Source organism: Triturus cristatus, chromosome 4_2 (genome assembly GCF_964204655.1).
Source record: "Triturus cristatus chromosome 4_2, aTriCri1.1, whole genome shotgun sequence".
Taxonomy (NCBI): domain Eukaryota; kingdom Metazoa; phylum Chordata; class Amphibia; order Caudata; family Salamandridae; genus Triturus; species Triturus cristatus.
Genome location: NC_140586.1, coordinates 872335046 through 872361136, shown reverse-complemented (window position 1 = coordinate 872361136; position 26091 = coordinate 872335046). Strand labels below are relative to the sequence as shown.

The 26091-nt window shown below is 47.3% G+C and overlaps 2 protein-coding genes across 3 annotated transcripts in view; one reads left to right on the top strand and one right to left on the bottom strand.

Moving 5' to 3' along the window:
- The window catches only part of DPH2 (diphthamide biosynthesis 2), a 127859-nt gene extending 115406 nt beyond the window's left edge, over positions 1–12453 (bottom strand). The window contains exon 1 of the mRNA XM_085602879.1: positions 11978–12453. The gene's annotated coding sequence lies outside the window, so the exon portion shown is untranslated. The remainder of the gene's footprint in view (positions 1–11977) is intronic.
- IPP (intracisternal A particle-promoted polypeptide) overlaps positions 12393–26091 on the top strand; it is a 149952-nt gene continuing 136253 nt past the window's right edge. Inside the window, exon 1 of one of the 2 annotated variants that reach the window (XM_085602878.1) lies at positions 12393–12582. The gene's annotated coding sequence lies outside the window, so the exon portion shown is untranslated. The remainder of the gene's footprint in view (positions 12583–26091) is intronic. The other variant, XM_085602877.1, reaches the window with a different exon arrangement.

The window sequence follows — 26091 nt, the reverse complement described above, 5'->3', positions numbered from 1 at the left end:
TCGGCACACCACGCACTCGGATGTTGTTTCTCCGAGATCTGTTCTCAAGGTCCTCAGAGTGGGCCTGGAGCTCCACACACTGCTCACGGAGGCGGAGAACGTCCTGCTGTAGGTGGACTATCTCCTCCGCTCGATGTTGGCCCTCCGTCTCCACCGCTTCAACCCGTTCGCCTAGGCCCTCCACCTCCCTGCGCACTTCTCGGACCTCGCTGGCCACCTCCCGCTTCAGTGTCTGGAAGTCCTCCCTGAGGGAGCTAAACAGTTCCTCCATAAAGGCCCTCGTGACGGGTGGTTCCCCCCCAGTCACATCTGCCGGAGCCCGGGAGGACCCCGGCGAGGGCTGCGTCCTGTCCCGCAATTGCTGGGCCCTGCCAAGCATGTCCGACAGGGTACGGTCCCCTTTCTTCGGGCCGCCTCTTCCAGACATCGTTAGCTCCGCAGTCGAGCACAGATCCAGGCGCCCCAGGGGTGCTCAGCCGCCGGCAGGCCCTCGACGTGGGTATCCCCCACGAGCGAAGTCGCTGCGTCACAGGTGACAAAATGGCGGCCCGGTCCGGTCACCGTCAGCCGCGGGAGCCCGTGCGAGACAACCAAGGGGGCCGCAGCGGGGGGGTCCCATCAGCACATCCCTCCGAGAGTCAGCCCAGCAGCAGCGGGGGCACCTGCATCCAGCTGCCAGGACTCCGGCGAAGGCTGCCACCACTGCTCCTTCGGGGACAAAATGGCGGCAGGGCGGAGCAGGCCAAAATGACCAGGCCCGACGACACCGCCGGGGCCCCTGAAGCACCCCACAGTCAAACAAGTTCCACCACCGGCCCCAGTCCGTCACGCACAGGGCCCAAATGGTCCAACCCCGTCAGGGAGTCCGCTGTACCTCGGCTAGGAGTTAGGGCCCCCCGCAGTACGAGGTGTCGCCGTCCCAAGTCTGAGTGCCGGGGCGCCCGTCTCAAGCCTTCCGCACCATCGGGTCCTCTCCCGCAAGGCTCCTTCAATCTCCGTCGAGCGGCGGGCCAGATCCCCTCCAAATCGCAACTTTCAGCACCAGGCCCAACCGCGGTGTCCGGACAGCACTCCAATGCGCTCCGCCCCTCGGGCTCGCCGTCGTCCCTTGAACTCGATCGAACTTTTGGGGGGGTTCCCCCGAGGCGATCTGAACCAAAACAGCACCAATATGCACCCCTGGTGCTCCGCCACTCTCCTCTCCCGCGCTGAGCCTCAGCAGGGGGAGAAAAGCGTAAGAAAAGGGCTCAAGCTTGGCCGGGCCGGAGGAGCCACGGGAGGAAGCGTCCGCTCACCCCGCCATCTTGGCCACGCCCCCCATTCCGTGAGTTTAGTGCGTGTTTCCGCCAAAGTTGTCGCCGAGAGGTCCGAGCAGTACTGCACCTCCAGAGCATGTAGGCTGTCTTCCAGCCGCTTTAGCGCTCCCCTTATGGCCTTCAGTACTGTGGCCTGTCCCGCAATGCAGTGACCTCTGATCACCACCTTGAAAGCGTCCCACAGGGTGCCTTCCGACGCAACAGAGCCAGTGTTCTGCTCAAAATATTCCGTCACGCGTTGGTATATGTCTTCCCGAAACACCGGATCGGATAGGGCCTGTGCTGGCAAACGCCATGCGAAGGGCGTCACATATGGCTTTGGTACGTGGAGTAGCAGTTCCACTGGCGAGTGGTCGGAGAGGGTGCGCGCCCTGTGCGCAACATCGGACACCCATGCATGCACCTGTGGGGTTAAGAGACAAAAATCTAATCTGGACCAGGCTCCTCTATGTGGGGTGATGCAGGTGCCCTCCCGCAGCGCGGGGTGCAGTACTCGCCACGAGTCTAATAAATGATAGTCCGTCATGAGGCCACGGAGGAGATCCGCCACACGCGGGTGATGCACGCGAGCAGCCCCCTCCCTGTCCAATTCCTGGAGAGCACCGCATTGAAGTCTCCGCCCCACATGCATGCACCCTCTCCTAGCGACTGCGCCTTGTGCCATACGTGCCGGAAAAAATCAGAGTCGTCCGTGTTGGGGCCATATGTGTTAACTACTGTCACCTGCATGTGAAATAGCTTCCCCTGCAATATTATGTAGCGCCCCCCAGTGTCGGCATGCACCCGAAATGTTTGCCAGGGTAGGCCTCGCCGAATTAAAATAGCCACTCCCCGGGATTAGCTGGAGCAGCCAGAGGTGTGTATTTCGCCCCATCTAGCATGTCTAAGCCTCACCCCGGCTACCTGGGGCAAATGCGTTTCCTGTAGGAAACAGATGTTAATCTGGTGTCGTGTCAGATGTGCATGGGTCAATCTTATCTTGCGATGGTCATTCAGACCTCGAATATTCCATGTGAGACAACGCAGCGCGGTCAGGTATGTGTATAGTGGTGTATCCTACACAGCAGTGTGGTCATCAGCGGCATCACGCTCCGGGCCCACAGGGAAAACTCAGGCGCAGTATGTCTCACAAGCAATAATAACATGGCAGCGGCCAGTGGCAGGGCCACATCATCCTGTAGTGGTGCAGTAAAATAGCGCAGTGTAATAAAACCATTCAACATTAACCAAATCCCCCCCCACCCACTCCAACCCCCCAATCAGGTTGAGACACATTTCCCCCCACCACCCAACCCAACAACAACTTTGCATCAGTGATATTACGGGAATCATCCCTGCGAGGGCGTGGGGTCACCGGCACTCTCCCCTGTCTAAAAGGCGACAGGGTGGCCGAACAGTTCCGCCCTACATACACGTAGACTGTCTGCCTGTGGCGGGGGTAAGCCCAACATCGCCCCCTTCACAATACTCTGCCAATGATCAGGAATAGTCCCCGAAGCGAGTACGACTGTCCCCCGCCGCTCCCCTCGGCAACCCCTGTATGCTATAGACTCAGAATCCCCCTAATGCATCAATAAGTGGTATACTGTATAAACAAGCTGTCTGGCGTCCCAATGTGTTTCAGGCCCACGAGGGCATGTAGTGATGTTCTGTTTATTCAATGTCACTTAGCTGGTCTGGCGAGGGAGTCCCCTGCCCGTCTCGTTTGTCTCGCAGCGTCCGCTCCGCCTGCCGCTCAAATTTGAGCGCCTCCGTCGCCGCCGTGAAGACCATTGGTTTCCCCTTATGGTGGATCCGCAACTTGGCAGGATATAGCATTGCATATTTTGTCCCCACTTTCTGGAAGATCTTTTTAGCCGGTAGGAATTCACGCCTCGCGGCCTGCACAGCCTGAGTGAAATCGGGAAATAAGAATATGGCCATATTTTGGAAAATGAGCTCACCTCTTTCACGTGCCAGTCGCAGTATCGTGTCTCTGTCCCGATAGTTTAGGACTCGGGCAAGGATCGGGCGCGGCGGCGCTCCCGGCACCGGGCGCAGCCCCAGTGTGCGATGTGCCCTCTCAACCAGGAACATGGCCGACAGGGCCTCCCCAAACAGGTCGCGGAACATACCTTCAACGAAGTGCTCCATATTGCTAATGTTTGTGGATTCCGCAATACCAATAATTCTCACATTATTTCTGCGGGAGCGGGCTTCCAAATCCTCGTTGCGCCCCTTTATCACCTCCAGGACCCTGTCCATTCGCAGCAGTTTCTCCTGGGTATCGCCGTTGCTCTCCTCACAGTCGGCAACCCGCGCCTCCATCGCCGCCAGCCTCTCCTCATGTTGATCGACCTTATGCGATATTCCGTCGAGTCGCTGGGCCATGGAGTCAAGCTTGCCATCAATCTCCTTTAGGCAGCCCTTAAGCTCGCGAAACATACTCTTGACATCCTCGTCCTGCGTCGGCGCCAGCTGCGTTTCAGGGACCACCGTCTGGGACGCCGGGACAGTTTCAGTGTCATGGGCCATTTGCTTCCCAAACTGGAGCTTCCTCTGCTTTGCATCTGTTTTCCCCATTGCTCAGTGAAGGAGCCACCACATCAGGGTCCCAACGGGGGGGGGGGGGGGGGAGATGGCTCAACGGGATCGTCACAGGCCTCCGGCCTCGGCCAAACTCACGGGTCTCCCAGGCCCAATTCACTCCTCCCCTCGGCCGTCTCTGCCGCCCCCGCCGCCAGCGGGGACATCCACGTGCAGCTAGGCCCAGCAGGTCTTCAGCGCCCCCCGAGCGCGGGTCCGCGGCCAGGACGGGCCCTCCAGAAAGGCACACAGCGAGCGTTCAGCAGTCGGGGCGTCCGTCCAGCCGGCACCCACTCCGCAGGTCGTGGAGCTCCGCAGTCCAATATCCAGGCACCGGGCACAGGCAGGAGGTAAGCGCGCCCCACCGTCAGGGGAACCAGCGAAGGCAGCAAGGCCGGCGCCGCACTCACAGTCTCTCGGGCAGCCCAGCTCTCGCCCCCCCAAGGCCCAGAAGGCAGGGAGATCGTCGCCGACCAGGGACCCCCCCCCCCGGTTGCCCAGGGCGCCAGCAGAGTCCGTTCTCCGCCGGCGGCCACGGCGGCTCCACCTCGCGTTCCGGTCCTCGGCCTTCGACCTGGGACTTGCGTAGCTGGGATCGCCGGCCGGGAGGCAGGAGATCAGCCGCCGGGGCAGAAAGGAGACATCGCTCCGGATCGCCGCAACCGATCTCGGTCCAGAAGGCAGGAATCGATGCCTCTACGTCTGGGCAGCCCCCGCCGCAGCTTTTTATGCTAAGGATGTAGGCATAGTCCGGATGGGCTGACGGATTCGGCGTTCGGCCGGCAGAGCCCCGTTACACGGTGGCCATCTTGCAGCTCGGCTTGGCCACGCCCCCCAGCGCGACGCTTCTTTTTAAATATTGTGTGTCACTAAAAATTGTGTTTTTTAAACTCACGTATCTTTTCTTCTGGCACCTCAGGACTCCATAGTCTGTTCCTCTGATCCACCGCACAGCGGATTCAGCGCTGCTGCGGCCTCGAAAACAAAACAATTCCTGCCGCCATTGCGAGCAGCGAGGACACGCCCACTTGAGGCCACGCCCCCCGCCCTCCTGTATATATACGCTGACTGCGAGCGTTACTACAGAAACCACGTACCCTCCTGAGGCGGAAGCCGGGAGCGCGACGCTTCTTTTTAAATATTGTGTGTCACTAAAAATTGTGTTTTTTAAACTCACGTATCTTTTCTTCTGGTACCTCAGGACTCCATAGTCTGTTCCTCTGATCCACCGCACAGCGGATTGAGCGCTGCTGCGGCCTCGAAAACAAAACAATTCCTCTCACCCCCTGATAACATGTGCACTCACCGTACGCGCAGCGGACGGGCGCAGCGGGCGCGCCTAAGGCAAGCCCGTCTACGCCCGTCATCGCCAAGACATCGCCTCTCGCCTGGCCCCCTGGCCAAACTACACGGGATGTCTACCACTATGACAGAGAATCCCTCATCACCCTGAACCCTGGAAAGAGCTGCGAGGTGATATCGGGACACCTTGGACAGACATGTCTTCAATGTAAGCCCTGCCACTTCTCTACACCCAACCCCTGTCTATCTAGGCACCTCTCAGATGCTTACAAACAAACCCCGCTCACCATCCTCCAACTGAATGTTAGGTCTCTTTCCAGGCATCACCTAGAGGTTAATACACTTCTGCTCGAAGAAAACCCCGACATCCTCTTCGTATGCGAGACCTGGCTCAACGACGAAATGACTAGTATACTCAACCTCACGCTACCAGAGAGCCACCTAATGATATCGATAAATAGAGACACCAGAGGCGGTGGCATTGCTGTCATTTATAAAAAGCAATTTCTCTGCTCTTTCACTAAAGAAAATATTTTGAGTTGCGAAAGTGCTCGCTTTAAGATCACGGCGGGCCCCCACTTCTCCCTATCTGGCCTCTACATCTATCGGCCCCCCGGACCTGCGTCTACATTCATTGAATCTCTCCTTGAAGTGGCTAATTCTCTTGTGGTGGGCTCGGCAAACTTCACCATACGAGGAGAACTTAATCTCCATTTCGACCAGATTCAAGACTCCACCATTAAAAACCTTCTGGCTGATCTGGCCGACCTGTCAGCCCTAGAACTCCACCCTTTGATCCAGGACGCTACCCACTCTGCGGGACATATACTAGACCCTGTGTTCACCAACATCCCAGAGAACATAACAGAAATGCCCAAACCTATGGGATGGACAGATCATTATTTAATTAAATTCTCCATACCGACTAAGGAAACGTTCAACAGGGCTGAGCCTACCCGCCGCCTAAAAAGAGCGTGGCACAAACTCTTAACCAGTGACCTGCAATCCACTTTAGGAGAATTCCATCAAGAGGCACATACTGACATTAATACAACATATGCTGCCTTTCATGACTGGATCACCAAGGGATTAGATGTCCTTATCCCCCTCAAATGGACTAAGGGGCGCAGCTCCCCCTCCAACCCATGGTACAATGATACCTTGAAATCCATGCGGAAGGAATGTAAAAAAGCCGAAAGAGCCTGGAGGCGAAATTACAACGACAGAGACAAAGCTTTCTATCTGTCCAAACAAAAGCTATACCACAAAGCTATCTGTTCCGCACGCGCTGCCTTCTATGCTGAAGAAATTAACTCTAGCCCTAATCCCGCTAAAGTTGTTTTTAAACTAGTAGAAGAATTGCAGAGTAGCAGATCTCCTTCCTCCAGTATTACATCTGCGCAGCAATGTGAAGACCTTGCCACATTCTTCACTGAAAAAGTGGAAAAAATCTATAAATCTTTCCCTCAGCATTCCTCTGCACCACCCAGCCCCTCTAGGCCCAACAGCAATGGCACCACGATAACGCACATACCTGAAATCTCTCACGAAGACCTTACTAAACTATGTAGGAAGGTCAAATCAGGCTCCCCAGCAGACCCAATGAGACCGGCCAACTTTATAGAATCCCTAGACTTTTTTCTGCCCTCCATAGCTTTCATATTGAATCCCTCCTTCTCTTCGGCCAGTGTCCCGACGGCTTGGAAACAAGCATGGGTCTCTCCCATCATTAAAAAACCGACCCTTGATCCCTCCAAACTGGAGAATTTTAGACCCATCTCGCTGCTCCCATGGCTGTCCAAACTCGCAGAGGCCCATGCTAACATCATCTTGTCTAATCACATGGATCAAAATAACATCTTAGATCCATCCCAAAACGGGTTTAGGCCAGGCCACAGCACTGAGTCGGCCCTCCTAGCCACGTCGGAACATCTCCGGACGATACTTGATGCCGGTCAAAGTGCTGCGCTGGTCCTATTGGACCTCAGCGCTGCCTTTGACACGGTATCCCACAACATTCTTTTAGATCGTCTGGCCGTTGTGGGAATCTCAGGCCTCGCCTTGGAATGGTTCCGCTCTTTCCTGAAAGACAGAACTTTCCGGGTATCAGCTCCTCCATTCCTCTCCCAGTCCCATTCCATCGGACAGGGAGTTCCTCAGGGCTCTGCACTTAGCCCATCTCTTTTCAATTTATATGTGCAACCACTTGCCGCAGTGGCCAGAGAATGGGACCTCACGCTGGTGTCCTACGCCGATGACACGCAGCTGGCCATCACTCTCACCGAAGGTCCCTCCACCTCAGCCGCAAGGTTCAGAGATGGTCTGGCTGCTGTGGCCCAGTGGATGACAGACAATTGCCTGCAGCTTAATGCAGGCAAGACGGAGGTGCTGCTCCTCGGAAAGAATACCAGTCAATGGAACCAGCACTGGTGGCCTTCATCACTGGGCACTATTCCGCCCCCCAAATCCTTGGTCAAAAACTTAGGCGTCTGGATGGACTCCTCACTTAACTTCCAGACCCACACAAAAAAAGTAGCGGCCACCTGTGTGGGCCTGCTGAGGAGCCTCAATCCCATACTCGGCTTCTTCGACTCCAAGGTTCGCCAAGTGATTGTCCAAGCCACTATCCTCTCCCGCTTGGACTATGCCAATGTCTTACTTCTGGGCGCCAACAAAGCAGAGATAGCACGTTTGCAACGCGTGCAGAACACCGCGGCAAGAACCTTGGTCGGTCTTCCCCGCAGATGTTCAGCCAAGTCCACAATTCGAAAGCTGCATTGGCTACCCATCCAATCTCGAATCCAGTTTAAAACTCTTATCATGATCTATAAAATCCTTAAAACTGGACGCCCAGAACTTCTTCGGCCACTCCTCACACCCTATATACCTCAGCGCAACTTGCGCTCTCTAGGCAAACACCTTCTGACGGTCCCCCGTACAAAATTAGCTTGCACTGGTGGACGCTCTTTCAGGGTACTAGGAGCCAAACTCTGGAACACCCAGCCAGTGAACATCCGCTCACTGGAAAATCTGTCTGCCTTCCGGAAAGCCGTCAAAACCCACCTATTCCCCTCCCCTTAGGCCTCCCAGCAGCTCTTCTTCTGTCCTCTGTGGATTTTCCGTGGTTCCTTAGCACCGGGACGCCTTTTTGCTGGGGCAGCTGTTGCGCTCTATCAAACTATAACATAACATAACATAACAGTACTGCAAAAAAAACAAGCATTTGCAATGCAATAGGTCTCGCATTATAAAAGTGTGAGCAGTTGGCAAGGCTAATAATAATGCAACACTAGCTATTGGCATTGTAAATGATAATGGCATTTATTTATGTGTTTGTTTTATAAAATAGATAAAAAAGGCATTGTCATGAACAATGCTAATAGCTTAAACTTTTGCAAATGTGAGACATATTGCATTGCAAATGCTTGTTTCAGTACTGCAGGCTTTTAAAAAGTTTTAGTCACTACTCAAAATGAAATCCATTGTATCAGCATTACGAGTGCGCCTTATGTTTAATGCCATAAATGAAACACAATCTTCTAAGAAGATTACTAAATAGCACCTCCAGCCCGATCACAATGTCTCACTTCATGCTGGACAGTGGGCACCCTGTTTTCATGCAGCGCCAGGACGGGGTGAACGAATGCACAGACTGAGGTCTGTCAGCCTCCGAGGCTCAAAGCATTCCTTGCAACAGTCCGCTGTGTCAAGGTATTGCCATGTGTACAGCACACACTCTGCAACAGCAAGTGGTTTCAAAGTTGGGGGTGACTTCCCAAACTTTCCCGAGGTGTTCATCGTGTTTGGTGACAGCGTATTTATGCTGACAGCCCAAAAAACTGTTTGTGGTTGTGTGTATGTGTTGTGTGTGTGGTTGGGTGTGTGTGTGGTTGGGTGTGTGTGTGTGTGTGGTTGTGTGTGTTTATGTGAGTGTGTGTGTGGTTGTGTGTGTGGTTGTGTGTGTGGTTGTGTGTGTGGTTGTGTGCGTGTGTTTATGTGTGTGTGGTTGTGTGTGTGTGGTTGAGTGTGTTTATGTGTGTGTGGTTGTGTGGTGTTTGTGTGTGTGTGGATGTGTGTGGTCGTGTGTGTGGTTTTGTGTGTGTGTGCGTTGTGTGCTTGTGTGTTTGGGTGTGTGTGTGTGGGTGGGTGTGCGTGGTTGGGTGTGTTTATGTGTGTGTGGTTGTGTGTGTGATGTGTGTGTGGTTGGGTGCATGTGTGGTTGAGTGTGTGTGTGGCTGTGTGTGTGTGTGTGGTTGTGTGTGTGTGTGGTTGTGTGTGTGTGGTTGGGTGTGTGTAGTTGGATATGTTTATGTGTGTGTGGTTGTGTGTGTGTGGTTGTGTGTGTGGTTGAGTGTGTGTGGTTGTGTGTATGTGTGTGGTTGTGTGTATGTGTGTGGTTGTGTGTGTGGGGTTGTATGTGTGTGGGGTTGTATGTGTGTGGTTGTGTGTGTGGTTCTGTGTGTGGTTGTGTGTGTGGTTGTGCGTGGTTGAGTGTGTGTGTGGTTGTGTGTGTGTTTATGTGTGGTTGGGTGTGTGTGGTTGTGTGTGTGTGTGGTTGTGTGTGTGGTTGTGTGTGCTTGACCAGTTATTTAGTGAACTAGGAGAGAGCAACTGTGAAAACTAAGGAAGCAGTGTTGGAAAGGGCGAACAAAAATGTTTCCCCGTGTAATTTATTTGTTTGAGTTATTAAACGTAGAGTAAATGAAATGTTAGTAAAGTATATATAAACTAATTTGTACCCTTTTGTTTTGAGTACAGTCATTTTTAGTCTTTCCCCATTAATGGAGTCCATATATTTATTGTTGAGTTTCTTACGTGACAGATCATGAAACATATATATTTTCTCATTTTGAATATATAGTAAAGAGTCCCAAATATAGTATAACGTATTTTTAAAAGAAATCAGAATTCTGCTTATAAACTTATATTGTGATTGCACCACTGTCATTCAATATGATCAAATGGTCCACATTGAATCCATCAAATGTTTAGTTGTCCATTTTTATTATTGATTCATGATCAGGGTGGTTCCTTTGGACAGAAGGCGCCTTTGTGATTTTGCACACAGAAGGATTTCTGGTTCCGGTGAAAATAATTTTTTGGTTTAATTTATGTAATTGGTGCCTTTTGCCTAGTTGGTCCGCTGTCCAGTTTGTGTGTGTTCAGAATTCTGCTTTATTGACATAAATCTGGAAATCCTTCCAACAATATCCTGCCTGAGGAAAGAGGGCGTAGGTTGGACCTTTGAACAATTACTATCCCCCTGAACATCTTATTGACAATGCCGTGCACTCGTATTAATACGCTGTAATGTCCAAGGGTGTTGTGAACCTAGTCTGCTAAATTTAGATGATGCTTGCAAGGCTCAGTAGGCCCTTACCAACCCGCAACTTGGCTGACTATGGGAGACTTAAATAAACGAGTGCAGTGGAATGAAATCAGCCAGAAGATTTAACCTGTATTGCATAGTGACATCTATTGTAGCTCCTGGAAATATTAAAATCCATTCACAATGTTGGCACAGGCTTGATAGGCGACAAGCATATGCCACTAAAAAGTAAGAGGACTGCATATTTTTAGCACACGGCCCCGCGACCAAGAGCCCCTTGTAGATTAGGCCAAGGGATTTGTTCCAGTCTTTAAGCAATCGTGATTAGGAAGAAATTCATGTGTAGTGAGAGCACTCGAGGTGTACATGGAATTGGTAGTATGTTGTGGTGCCTACCAGGGGCTATATCTGGAAAAGCATTTATTATAACATCATTTTGTTTTAGTGATTTCTCCTAAGGCTCCAGAAATATCTGTGAGAAGGTAAATAAGCCCTATACACAATATGCTGTCATTGGTGCATTTCATTCCATGTCTAAATTTCGGCCCAAATGTTCGCTTAAAGTCCACATCCCAGTTGGCTCTTTAAGATCTAGAATAAATCTGTTTACAGTAGACAACAAATGTGAGACAGTAGTGCAGTGTGTGTGTGCAGTGTGTGAGTGCAGTTTGTGTAAGAAAGAGCAGTGTGTGTAAGACAAGTGTGTGTGTGAGAGACAGCAGTGTGTGTGTTGTACTGAGAGGATGGTGTGTGAGAGAGAGCAGAGATAGAACAAGCATTGGCCACGAAAGTCATCGCAATCACGATCGCTGTAAAAGTGATCGCGATGACGCAGAAAGGCTTTCATGAGTGCTGCTGGCGGGCCTAGCGCATGGCGGCTGCGCGCGTGCACGCTCACGTGCATGCAAGCGCTAGGCCAGCCAGCAGCACTTAAAAAACTCACATACAAAATGTCTCTCCGAGCATGCGCTGGGCTCAGCGAGACCTAAAAAAACCCTATATTTACCACGCGCACTTTTTGAAAATCCGATCATGTCTCGCATTTTATTAAGTTAAAGCCATTTGCTTTGCTATACAATACCATTAGCAAAGCAAATGGCTTTAGCTTAATCAAAGGTGAGACCTATTGCATTTTTAATGCTTGTCTTTATCTGGCTTTCCACATTTGGCAAGCATGCCCCTCATACTCAAACAGAAACAATAGAAATGTCACACAAAAGCAACCAGAAAACTGCGTTACAGTATTACAAATAAAAAAATTAAAAAAACAACTAGCATTGATTGCTATTGAGCGGCATCACAAAGCTGAACTCCCTCTGGAAGCACTAGTGATTTCTTTCTGCTACTGTGTTTTCCTCCTGAAAGCCCCTCTGATCCCAGGAATACCACAGGAACCGGATATGCCCAGTGACTCCACGTTAAACAAACCCCTAACCCCCACATTCAGAGCATCTCCACGACTCACCTGAGAAGCACCCTTGAAAGTTTTGCATGTGCTCAGTGCTGGTAAACAGAGCACACCGGGGCGGCCATCTTGCAATGGGCGGAAGTGTGTGGGATCACTACAAGTTAAGTTTTCAGCACATCTCTGCCCAGCCTGTCCATACTCGTAGCACGCATCAGTCATTTGCTATTGGCAGGTAGTGGCTCCTTCTACACATACCACCACCGCCCATTTTACGATGGCCATCGTTAAACATCCATATTCAATTATTCGTTCACATTAGAGTTTTTTCTGCGGCGGCCACTATCCGGCGCTTCTGTAAAGAACCTCCGTGTAAGTCTTGGTTTTCTCCGTGTTTACGTCTCCGTCCCACTGTGTAGCTTGGATCACAGCCCATAGCCTGTCTTCTGTTTCGCTGACAGCAGCGCAGACGCCGCTAATATGGCGGATAATCTGCGCCGTGACGTTGAACCGATCGATGACGTCATGTCAATAGAGTTGTCAGTAGCAGCGCAGGGCGTCACCTGGAGGGTCTGCGCGGGGGCGGAAGGGGACACCTCCCGGAACATCAAGGGGCCCGGCGCCTGCTGAGCAGCAGGAAGGGGCGCTAGAACGTCAGCTATGAGGTGAGCGCGATAAAGCCTCCCTGTGCGTGTAGCTCTGGCGCAGGCAGCCAGCCAGCCAGCCGACGGGCATGCTGTACCCATCATTTATTCTGACAGACTATCGGAGAGAGCTGAAGCTAAACCCATAGCCGGTATAATCTGACTGACCTCCACATAGCACCCAGCTCCTGAAATGGCAATATAAAAGTGCAGTTGTTTATTATCGCTGAACACCTGTATGCTCCTGAGCTGTACCTGTGCGCTCCCATTAAATTTGTTGCACATCTGATGACAAGTGCTACTCTAACACTTGAGTTAAAGTTGTGCAGCACCTGTCCATTTAAAGTACTGACGTTGATAGCAAAACAGCAATAAACAGCAAAGCCAATAGGTATCGCTCTTTGGACCTATAGGATTTGCCAATGCTATGTAGCATTGACAAAAATAAATAAAATTTTTGCTTATGCTACTTAGCATTGGCAAAAGAAAAACATATTAGCTAAGCCAATAGGTCTCGCTTTACATACCTAAGTGCATATCTTTCCTTAATGCTGTTCAGCATCTTCTTTGATACTGTACATCTTTAAGCAAAGATTTTTTTTTAAAAAGGAATACAAATAAATAATGATTTCATGGCCGATGGGCATATCATTTTGTAGAAGAGTGCTTGCTTTAAACACGTATGCACACCTTCAAAAGAAGTAGTCCAGTGGCTACTTCGTCATGCTTTTTTTAAAGAAATGTTTTTAAATGCCAGTCAGGTCCTGTAGAAGGTTGGGGAGGGCAGCAACGTAGAGTGGGTAGGAAACATGGAGGAGAGCTGGGGGTACAGAAGCCTGCCCAGATGAATGAGCGCTACATGGGAGGCATAGAAGGACATCGGCGAGAAAGGGTAATATGAGCGGGGTGAGGGTCTGAAGCACACAGGGGAGAGCGATACGCAGCAGGCACAGTAGCTCACAGGCAAGAGTTGGGATAGGGGGACAAAGTTGCACCAATAAGGGAGATCGATATGGAGCAGGAGGGTGATAAGTGCATGAGGAAAACAGTTGCAAACACATTTACTCTCTGGGAGTGCTTCAACAAAAAGGAAAAAGCAGCTCCCAAAATGTGAAAAGTGGAAAAACACTAGTACTTGGGTAATGCTCCAGGGGAGGGTAAAACGCAAGAAGGGGAAGTGAAGCCCACATAGCTGACAAAAGAAATTCAAGCAAATGAGAGTGATGATTATGCCAACCACTGTTAAACAATGGACAGTCCACAGGCCCACTGAAAGCTACCAACATTTATTTCCTGCATAGAAGCAAGTTTTTGCAGGCCTGACCCTCTCCACGTCCCACACGGTATGCCTGAATTTCTTGATGCTATTTATGATCTTCAAATTTGTTTTAGGGAACTCCGTGACACACCTTAGGGGTGGGGCAAACTCCACCTCATATGTAAAATGTTTGGGTGTTGAGTGTCTGGTTCCCAAATATCCTTTTCTTTTTGTCCGGGACGGTTGTGTGTTAGTGATTCTTTCATTCAGAAAAGAGACTCATTTTTACCGAAAAAATCCAGAACACATTAATATTTTTTGTGTTTGTATCTTTACTTTGTAAAGTTCTCCACTAATGACATCTTTGCAGATTATTGGTTCCAAAGGTACATAACTTCGTTTTGTTAGCCAACACGTTTCACCCCGTGTGTAGCCTGCAAGGCTGGGCTTTTTTCATTGCTAAAGAAATCAAAGTATATTCTGTTAGGTTTTTGCATGTTTGAGACCCCTGGAAAAAAAGGAAAGGATAACACCTTTTATGTCGTGAGGGCATAGATTGTGTTTGGAAAGGAGAAACCTAAGGTGGTCAGATGGTGGTGCTTTAGTCTCAAGTTCCAGAAAGGATACAGAGGAGAAAAATTGAAGCTAAGGAAAAAAGTTGAAAAATCGTGAACAAGCAAAGCGAAAAAGAAATAAGAAACTATTATATTGTTAGTTATGACAATCCTCAAAATGGAAATGTTAGTTAAGTCAGATAAAGTATGTGCTCTAAGTAATAAAGGTGTTAAAAACATCAAGGTACCCCTTATTTTGTGTGCAGTTATAGATGCCAGGAATTGTCTTCCAGACATTGAGACAAACACATGACATAGACAAACAATGGCACATTGAAGTCAATTATGTATTTTACCTTCTAGTATTATCGTATAGGTATCTGGTCATATATGGCATTGATGTGTAATCTGTAGTGAGATGACGGAAGCCTTGGTGATAGCTCATATGTGTAAAAGACTTTTCATACAGGAATATATGGAAATGTTCACAAGCCCACACCACGGCTAAATGTTCTTGCTCAGGTTGTGAATAAGCACGTTCTGTTTGGGACAACGTCTACTGGCATACGCCACAACATGCCTTCTAGCATTTGGGTGTCTGCTATGCTGTGCACATTAATATGACCAATGAAAGAGGACACTTTTTTGTCAAGTGTCTTAATCAAGCTCTTACAGTGGCAGAGTCATGTATGTATCTGGAGCAGTAGCTGGCCATGTCAAGGAATGACAACAACATAGAAACCTCTTGTGGGGATTGGAATTTTTCAGTGCTTGCACTTAAGCTCGATCGGTTGTCATACCACCATCAAAAAAAAATACGGCCAAGGAATTTCAGCTTGGTCTTATGGAACTCACACTTGACCACATTTAAAGTCAGACCTGCATCAGCAAGTAAACATATACTTGTGTTCAAGCTTTATTTATCATGCTCTTTTGTGTAGCTCTGTAAACCAATGTGTCATCACTGTAATTGAGTGCATTCACGGCAGGCTGTATGATACGTTGACTGACATCTTGGTAAAGTTGTGCAGCTGATGACACACCAAAACTTAGTCATTTGTATCAAAACAGACCTCTATGTGTAGAAAAGGCTGTAACGTACCTGAAATTTTCTTTGAGTTCCGACTGATGATTTCCTTTATTTAAATCAAGCAAGAGAAGACCATCGCACATTTAGGTTGAGTTATATCAGGATGTGCGGACCTGGATGCCGCTCTCTTTCAATTGCCTTGTTCGCCTGACGCATGTCAAGGTATATGCGTACAGCTCCTTCACTGTCCTTTTTAGGTCTAGGACCGTCTGGTCTGCCGAAGGCAGAACCGGAAGTCGAAGATTTAATGTTTCTGAGAGTGGCTCCTTAGCCCGCCTCTCTTTTTGCCTCTCCTCCATTGGCTGGCTTCCTAAACGGAGGCCAGCCATTGGAGGAGAGAGCCGTCCCTCCAAATAGGCTCCGTCTTTTTCAGATTTGGGGGCGTGTTCCTTGCTGTTCTTTCCACTTTTTAGCCACGCCCTTTTAGAACAGCAGGAACACGCCCCCGAATCCGAAAATAACGCTGCCTTTCTCCGAGGCATTTCTGCAGCGGAGGGGACCGCTCTGCTGGACCTGGTATGTCGTCAGCAGTGGGGATGCCTCCTGCCCTTGAACCCCTGCTGAATGTAGAGGCGAGGCCCTCCCTCCCCTGGGCCTTCTTCATTCGATCTGTCCCCGCAGTGGAAGCTCCCGCCCCGGCTCCGCCTCTCATCCTCTCCTTGAGCTGTGCTCGGCTGCACGTACTCTGGGCCACGGTTTCATCATCGCTACCAGGCCTGCTCTTAAAGGGGCCGCCTCTGCATCAGAGCCGGCCTAGGTCCCCGTGCCTGCACGAGAGCTTACCTTGCCGTCGTTCTGAACGGGAGATGCAAAACTAGTACCGATCCCTTCTGTTTCCGTAGCTGCCAAGCGGACCCATGTAGTCGCATTCAGCCAGCGTCCCGTTACATTCTGGGACTTTAATTTTACTTTCAACATTGCAGTTATGATCGTAAACATCCTAGCATGCACATTTTTCTTGACTGGAAATTCGGAAATGTAACTCTAAACGCGCACAGTGCCTTTCTACACCCGTTAACCCCTCGCCTTCTGGATTCGTCTAGAGAAACTAATCCGCTTTCTTCACCTACCACCCCTTATAAATACCCAACTATCGATAGCCACGTATGTTACAACGGGAGACTGTGATAACCTGTCCCACACCGGGCACGTTCATCCAGGCATGCCTCTTTCGTATCTGCCCTGGGCGTTCTACTCTCTGCTTCCGGATGGTGAAAGCAGAATTGCAGATGTAGGTGGGGGAGGACGTCACACGTGCACGGAGCTGATCAGTGGATGCACCCGCTGCCAGGGCTTTAAGTGGGCCGGGTTTTGAACCCGGTAACTTAAATGGGCATTGAGGGGTCCTATGTTCATATCAAACTTACTGGCAATAACTGACATTTCGGCAATTGATGTTAAAAACATTGAGTAATCCATGTCATTGAACTAGTGTCTGGGTATAGTTCACATCTTTAACACTATTAGGCAAGATTAAGCTACTTCCAGGGTGTTGTAGTTTATTGCTCTTAGAGTGTGTTATTTGAAATAGATTGCCTCTAGCTGTATATAAAGGCCGCGGTTGCTCTGGAGTGAAGCAGAAGGCAGGGTTTCCCACGCTGCCGGTCAGTGGCTCAAATGTGTTTAGAATACATGGCCATCCAATTCCTGGCCTCTCAGCAGAGTGCAGAGCAGTGGAGAGCAGTGGCCACATTCCTGTGTGATTCTGTCCCAACGTGTGCAGTAGGTACATAGATGTCGAAATATTGACTTGGAGAATGTGAATGAAAATACAGGGCTTGCAGGTGAGTACGCGCGTCGGATACGTTTGGCGGAGTAGATGCGACGAGGCGGATTCAGGAGAGAGTGAAGAGTGCTGATAAAAGGTTTGTGTATAGATGGACGGAATGTGGATAGGAAACAGGAGTACATCAGTGAACATCTCCGGAAAGATTGAGACATCAAGGCCACTATCCCTTCTATAGGCCACCGTAATGTTTAATCCAGTCTCATGTGGAAAAACAGAAGCATTTTCAATATTGCCAACAATTATGTTCACTCGTTTATCTTAAATAGCTGACAACCACTGACCAAGTCAAATAGGCCTGTCTGGTTTTAGGTGTATGTTAGTTGTTATATTTCTCTGGATGCAATAACCAAGCTCGGAGGCAACCACATACCGGTTGAGTGGTACAGTATGCCTTTCTCCGAGGCATTTCTGCTTCGCCTCGGAGAAAGGCGGTGGTTTTCATGGCGACTCCCTCCCCCTGCTGCCTCCTTTGTTGTTGAGAGCTGAGAGCCCCCTGCAGGCTCTGGGAGCCGAACTTGTGCAGCGCCTCTCACCTGTGTCGGGCTGCTGCTCTCTTCATCCTCCTGGGTGGGGTCGGGGCTAAGCCGTTCCTGCCCATACGCTCTCCTGCTTGTACGGCGACCCAGAGTTGTCAAGATCACCCCGCCAACTACTCACTTTCTCGGAGGTGCCCTGTGTCCAGCTCCGTGGGTTAAAAGGTCATTAGCTCTTCAGGGTGTGTTATTTGTACGGTCAGAGCAGGAGAGGGGGGTGGCTGAAACTGGTAGCATCCACGCTCTGAGCTCCTCTCTCCCTCCACTCTGTTCCCCTTCCCTCACACGCTAACCTCCCCCCCCCTTTACTTCCCTCCCATCGCGGCCACGCGCCCTCTCTGTTCATCTCTCGAGCTCCCTCCTTGGCGCCACATTTCTTCTTTTCTCATCTCCTTTGCTCTCCTTATCAGTTCCTCTCTGCCCCTCCAGTCCTGCTGTGTCACTTCCTCCCTCTCTGTCACTCCCTCCCTCCTTCCTTGTGACCCCTCACTTCCTCCTGCTGTCCTTCACCTCACACGTTTCTTCTCCACCACCCAGCTATCTCCTCTCTCTTCCTTTGGGTCACTCTTTCCCTCAAACTCCCTCCTATCTTTCACGTGCGCTTCCTCTTCTTTCGTGCCTGCCCCCCCTCCCGCCCCCAGCAGTTACACTTCCCTCACCAATCTCTCTCTCTTCATCTTACTTTCTCTTATCTTCTCTCTTCTCATACCCTTTCCTCGCACCCCGCCCCGTCTCCCTTTCTGCGTCTCGTTCTCTCCCTGCTCTTATCTCGTTTTACCACCCTCTGCCCCCTCCACTACCGCTCCTCTTTCTCTCTCGGGACCCACTCTTTTAACTTCCAGCGGTGCCGGCTCTCCACCACCTTCCCCACCCCCACAGAGAAGGTATGTATCACTACCTCACAACATCCCTCTCCCTCACTCTCTCTATCTCACTACCTCACTCTCTATCTACCTCACTCTCTCTCACTACCTCACTCTCTATTTCAATACCTCACTCTCTCTCTGTATCTCACTACCTCACTCTCTCTCTGCTAATGCAATAGGTATCACATATGCAAAAAAAAAGCTAATGCCGATAGAAATGACAATGCCATTTATTTACGGATACAAAAATAATAAAAACAAAAATGAGCAATACCAATAGCTCTACCTATAATATTGCCGAGACCATTGCATTGTAAATGCTTGTTGGGTACTGCCACTATGGGAGAAACCCATGGTGTTGGACCAGTAGATTGCTCAATAATATCATGCTTGAGAATGATTCCAGTTTTTTTCAACAGGTTCTTGTAAATGAAAAGCAATTTGCCTATGTTTTTGAGCAACGGGGCGGACGTCCTCATCAATATGCAACTTATATTATTACTATGCTGATGAGGGGTGATGTCCCGGTCCCAGGATGCCTGTTTCCAGTCCAGGGAGGACCTGGCCTGGCACTTCGGGCTGGACTGTTCCCATGGGGAACAGGGTCAAGACTGATTTGCATATGGATGGGTCTGAACTGGAATGGCATGGGGAGCAAAATAATTATGGATTTAGGCCCAGATCTCTGTACTGGGGTGAATATTTGACATTGTGCAGCATTCTGTCCATCAATTGTTTTTTTTTGCATTTGTCACCCCGAGTGGGACGTGTATGCCCAGACGTGGGTCCTGTGCTCTCCATGCCACTGGAGTCAAGCTAGCCTGGCTGATGAGAGGTGATGCCCCGAAAACCGGTCCCAGGATGCTTGTTTCTAGTCCAAGGAGGACCTGGCCTGGCAGTTCGGGCTAGACTGTTCCCATGGGGTAAAGGATCAAGACTGATTTGCATTTGGCTGGGTCTGAACTGGAATGGCATGGGGAGCAAAATATCGATGGATTTAGGTCTAGATCCCTGTACTGGGGTGAAAGTTTGACATTGTGCAGCATTCTGTCCATCAGTTTTTCTTTTTGAAGCTGAGTATACAGACACTTGACGCTGTACCTGGGAGCACAGGGATGGGCGCCTGTACCTTCATTTTCTTGTGTTTCATCACTACTACAATTGAACCGTGACTTTTTCAAAATGTTTAGAATGCTTTATTAATATAATAAACAAAGTAAAACATCATTACATGGTCACACAGCAAAAGTAAATAATAGCAAAAAAATATATATGATGAAAATGCAACCAAAAACACTCAGGAGGGAAAAATTGTACATAGGAAAAAAAATGCATTTTAACATTTTGAATAAAAGAGTGAAAGAGAAGAAAAAGAAGGGGGGAAAGAAAAAAAGAGGGAAAATAAATAATAAGTTAAACAGTAATAAATAGTTCTTTGGAACATTAAGTATAATGAAGTAATAAAGATAACAATGGTACCATGAAAGCGAGTGAAATCAGGTATCAATTTTAGAAAGAAAAGAGGTTAAAGGTGACCACAACAAGTCTTTTTTTGATTAATAGAGGTAATGAAATGGCGTGGGCACGGTCAAGCCTGTGATGATGACATAGCAAGTTCCACCAGGCTTGATATGATAATTTTGAAGGGTCTTTCCAGTTGGTGGTGGTGATCTGAAAGGAAATAGCTAAAAACAAGTCTATAAATGTACCCACATTACTCTGTACATCCCAGATAGGCGAAGAACTACCCTAAAACTCATGTACAATTTCAAAAGAAAAGTTTGTAGATAAAATTTCATTCAACTTCAACCAAATACGCGACCAAAAGGACTTAACCAATGGGCAATGGAAAAACATATGAAGAAAATCACTATTCTCATAAGAGCAAGAGCAGCATTTCTTGGAATCTAATAACTTGAATTTGTGCAGTTCAGTAGGAGTGAAGAAAAGTATGTTGTAAAAATAATATAGAGTCTGTGTCGTGCTAGCTGAACGTGAAGAGGTGTGTATTTTTAACCAAATAGAATCCCATGTTTGAAACAAACAATCTTGGGCCAAATCTTTCTCCCATAAGAGTTCCAAATTGGATTTGGTGATAACATCCAAAGAACGGGATAACAATTTGTAAATAGCAGCTGCTTTAAACTGGGTAGAAAAATCAGGTGGGGAGAAGGAAACCTGGTCAGGTGTATTAGAGGAATGATCCTGGGAAAGGAACTTAGTCAGGGAAGCCTTAAGTAAGGGATAATGAAGGGCATGTGTGGTAGAGATGCTAAAAGATTCACAAATGTCCGAAAAGTCCCTAGGGAATCTATCTTTCAACAAATGGTCTAGAGTAATGATGCCTTTATCAATCTATTCCTTCCAGAATAACACTCTATTATTGATCTTTAAGAATTTATTATACCAGATTGGAGTGTGAGAAAATTGATTCGCAGAGGAAAGATGAGTTCGCAGCAAAGAGGATGCAAGAGCTTGAGTAAAGGTGGGTGTGGAAAAACGCTTTGGGGGTTGAGATAAGCGAGTAGCTGTAAGAAATGAAAAAGATGTGAGTTTAGCTTGTTCTAACGAACTCCAATCGGTTGTAGGAGTGTGAGGAGATTTGGTTAAAAAAAATCCAAATTTGTTTCAAGGTGAATGCAGAATGATGACGTCCGAGATTGGGAAAATTGACTCCTCCTAAATCTTTGGATTGTTGAAGACGAGAAAGTGAAATTCTAGCTTTACAGTTGTTCCACAAAAATTTGGTTAGGGAGTGATTAATGGTACTAAAAAAGGTGAGCGGGAGGGAAACCGGAAGCATTGAAAGATAAAAATTAATGATTGGAAGGAGCATCATTTTAATTGTGGCCAATCTACCCCACCAGGATAAGAAAAGGGGGGACCAGCTCTCAATGAGGACATTGAGCTTTTTGAGTATATCCGCAAGGTTAATTTTAATAGTTTCCCTGATGCTTTTAGCATATAGAATGCCTAAGCATTTGATACTTTTGGGATTCCATTCAAAACCAGAGCCGTGAAACATATGAGAGAGGCAGTATTTATTTAATGGTAGGACTTCAGATTTATCAATGTCCAGTCTATAGCCAGAAACTAACGAATACTCTTGTAATGAAGAGAAAAGAGCAGGCAGGGAAGTAGGATTGGTGATATCATCAGCATAAGCAGTGAATTTAATGTCTATGCTTTTAAATTGGAGACCTGTATAATGTGTAGAACGTCTTAAGTTTTTCTAAAAAGGGTTCTAAAGCAAGAATGAATAAAAGTGGGGAAAGAGGGCAGCCTTGCCTAGTACCTCTAAGGAGTGAAAAATCGTTAGATTGGCAGCAATTTACCCAAATGGAAGTAGAGGGGGCTGAGTATAACAATTGAATATATTTAATTAGAAGGCCTGAAGCAGTGCCATCTCAATGCACCAAAAATAAAATTCCAATTAACCCTATCAAATGCTTTCTCAGCATCTAATGTAATGGCAGCAACTGGTGAATCCATCTTAGAAGCAAGGTGGATAATATTGAGAAAAGTTCTCGAATTGTCAGTAATTGAACGACCTTTGATGAACCCCGATTGATAGATATTGATGAGGTCAGGGATTACCTTGTTAATACGGAGGGCGAGTATTTTGGCAAAGATTTTACAGTCTGTGGTAATAAGGGAAATAGGCCTATAATTTTTGCAAAGAGAGGGGTCTTTGTCTTTTTAGGACTCAAAGATAACCTAGCCTGAGTGAAAGAACCTCTTGACTCACCCGTAGTAAGAAAATGAGTAATCAATGAGAGTAACGGAGGAACTAAGAGTTGTTTAAAGTGAAGAGAAAATCAAACGGTAAAACCGTCCCGACCGGGTAATTTGTCTTTGGGTAATAGGTTAATAGCATTAATAATTTCCTTCTCCAAGATAGGAACATCCAGGGAAGCCAAGTCGACGGAGTCATCAGGAGGTTTGGGGATAGTTTGAAAAAAGGAATCCGTTTGTTCAGGAGAAGGAGTGGACTCTGGAGTGTAAAGGGAAGTATAATATTGAGTAGAGCAGTCAAGAATTTTAGTATCCGTAATATGTCGAACTCCGGAATTATCTGTAATAACCACAATTTTTTAGATTTTTGCTTTTTGATTTTGAGGTAATTAGCTAAAGATTTACCTACTTTATTCTGACCCCTGTACATTTTTGCATTGAATTATAGTAGATTATTACAAGCGGAATCCCAAGTGTTTGTTATATTGCATTTTTGCTTTGATAAGAGTTGACAGAGTGTCAGGATAATTGGTAGTGAAGTATTTATGCTCAAGACCTTTGATTTGTTTTATGATAAGAGTAAAATCCATAAGAGCTTTCTTTTTTTTCCCGAGAAACAAAGTTGATAATGAAGCCTCTGGCAGTGGCTTTGAAGGCATGCCAAATAAAGTGATATTGAGAAGCAGAGGAGAGATTAGTATGAAAAACTTCCTGTATAAAAAGCGTGAATTGTTCAACAAATTGGGAATCCAAGAGAAGAGAGTTGTTAAAACACCAGCGATGGGATATAGGGGAAGGTGAAGGGTAATCCATATCTAAAATTACGGGGGCGTGATCTGAAATAAGAACGGAGCCAATCTCTGAATTAGTCATAAATCGAAGAGCATGGTGAGTAAGAAAAATATAGTCTATGCGGGAGTGAGATCTATGTACGGGAGAGAAAAAAGAAAATTCTAACATGTCAGGGTGAGATGTTCTCCCTGAATCAACCAATCCCCTAGAGGTAATAGCCTTGTGAAAAGTTTTCTGCATCTTATTGGGAATGTATTTAGTTTGAGATTTCTGGTCAAGGAAGGGGTCCATAAGTTGGTTACAATCACCACCCACAATCAAATTATCTGCAACCTGGGAAGAGAGAAGAGTAGAAAACTCATTCCAAAAAGTTAAATCAATGCCATTAGGGCCATAAACATTGCACAAAGAGAGTTGAGTATTATTAACTTTAGCATTAAAAAAACAACCATCTACCATTAGTATCCTGAAATACATTTGTAACTGAACATTTAAAGATTTATGAAATAAAATAACACCATTCTTATTTTTCACTGCCGGGGAGCAGAAAACCTCTCCTACCCACTGTTTACGCAGTGAAGACAAATCTTTCAACTTAAGGTGCGTTTCTTGTAACAGTGCTATATGACATTTCAATTTTGGGAGGTGAGATAAAACGCGCTGTTTTTTAACAGGATTACACATACCTTTAACATTCCATGAAATTCCATGAAAACTAGTCATCGGTAAGATTTAAAAAATAAGCATGAAAGTAAAAGATAGTTAAGGAAGATGAAGAAAAGAAGGTGTAGAGACTGAGAGGGGATTGAGAATAAGAGATAACAAAGAGCAAGAAAAATAGAACTAATCGTTTGACCTGTCCATAATAACAAAGGTGTAAGAGAACAATGAAGTACCATGAATGTAAAATGGAAAAAAGGAGATATAGTGGAAAATGGAGCGAATCGAAGTAGCAAGGAGAGAGGGAGAAAGGATGGAAAAGGGAAAAAGAAGAGGAGATGAAGAGGGGAGCATAGTCGCCCAGAAAGAACCAGCAAAGAAAGGATGACGAAAAGCCAGAAGGCTTTAGTCATAGTGATCAAAGACAAGAAGAACATTAATGAGGGGGAGGCAAGAAGCAAGACGGCCATTCCAAGGACGAGGGGGACACAGAGGAAGGAAAAGTTTACCACTGGAACAAAAGGAAAAAGTCAAAGATAAAGACAAAGTGGCAAACATATGAAACAAAATGGAAGGGAACATTAAGTCATATATGACGAATCACAGGGGGAACATGGGCAAGAACTTCTGCGACGGGAACTGCACAAGGAAGACCTAAAAAACAGAGAAGAGAACGAAAATGAAAACATTTAAGGCTTGCTCAACTCCATAGCTTCTGCCTTGTGAACATGAAGGAACTTCTGAAGGTCAGCTGGATCGTCAAACGTAAAAGTTCTGTCTTTATAAGTCACTTTGAAAAAGCACGGATGGATAAGACCATAACGGGCATTCATGGATCGCAGAGAAGGTCTGAGGTCGAGAAATTCTTTACGTTGGCTGGCAGTTGGCTTGGAAACATCCTTACAGAAAAAGACTGTGACCAGACCAGAGCATCTGCTTGTGTTGCTTGGCAGCGTTAAGGATTGCCATGAGGTCAGAATAAAGAAGGAAATCGGCGATAATGCCTCTAGGTCTAGTTGAGGAAGAAGCGCTCTAAGGACCCAATCTTTGCGCCCTTTGGATATTAAAGTCCATAGGTTTCGGGAGACCAACAAACTGCAAAACTTGGGACTTCTCATGTCCGAGGCTTCAGAAACTTCCGGGATTCCATAAATGCGTAGGTTGTTGCACCTGTTGCGATTTTCTAAGTCTTCTTAAGTTGAGAAACTTCTTTAGTGAGGGAATCGACTCTGGCAACAACACCCTGTGCATCGCTTATTTTTTGTTCCACATCTGAAAGTCTTGAATCAAGTCCGGACCATTTCTCTTCAGTTCTCTGAAGTGTAGCAATGGTATCTGTCATGAAAGGTCTGATGTGGCGTAATTCGTCCATAATATCCTCTAATGTCAGAGGAAGAGCTGATTTCGATGGAGAAGACAGGTCTTTTTTGACTCGCATGTTGGTGGTCGCAGCAGAATCCTTACGACCCCCAGAACCAGACCCAGAGGCACCTTGTAGCTTGTTTGAGTGTGGAAAATCCATGGCAAGGTGGAGTGCTCCGTGCAGCAGTAGATAGAAGTTTGGGGAGATAAAATTCCAAGGACGCAGATGGTACCCACAAGTAGAGAGGATGTCAACGAACCACTTGTAGAAACTTAATTGAAAGTTGCAGAGTAGCTTCAGTTCGTCAATAGATAGGAAGAGAGAATAGAACACCACGCATCAGACCAATGAATAGGAGAGAGTTAGCCCATCCAACAGGTGTGAGGCAATAGCTTAACCATTTGATGAGCCAGTAACAAATAGTCAGTTATTAGCGAACATTGCTCCACAGGCCAAAAATTATTTTCCTTTGTTCATATCGCAAAAAAGAAAATTCTCCAAACCACACAAAATGGCTGCCACACGGGATAGATTCTCTGAGGAGAAATAATATCGTAGGAGAAGGGTGTAAAAAGATAAGCAAAATAAAAGCTTGCCCTAATAAGCACTGTGGCCATCAACATATGGAGCCAAGTATCTGATGGGGGGGCCACAGCAAAAATAGAAGCATATAAGCATACACATCAGCATAACAGTTGCCGTGTAAAAATATGCAGCAATTGAAAGTCAGTCAATTCAGCAGATAAACAGCATTTGCAGGTCTCTTCTGGTAACATTTAGTAAGCAGGAAATTTAAAAGAAGGCATTGGGCATAAGAGCCTGAAAATATGCGCATTAAAACATTGCTGTAGCAGACAAAAAGGATTCACTGACAGCAAAATGCACAAAAT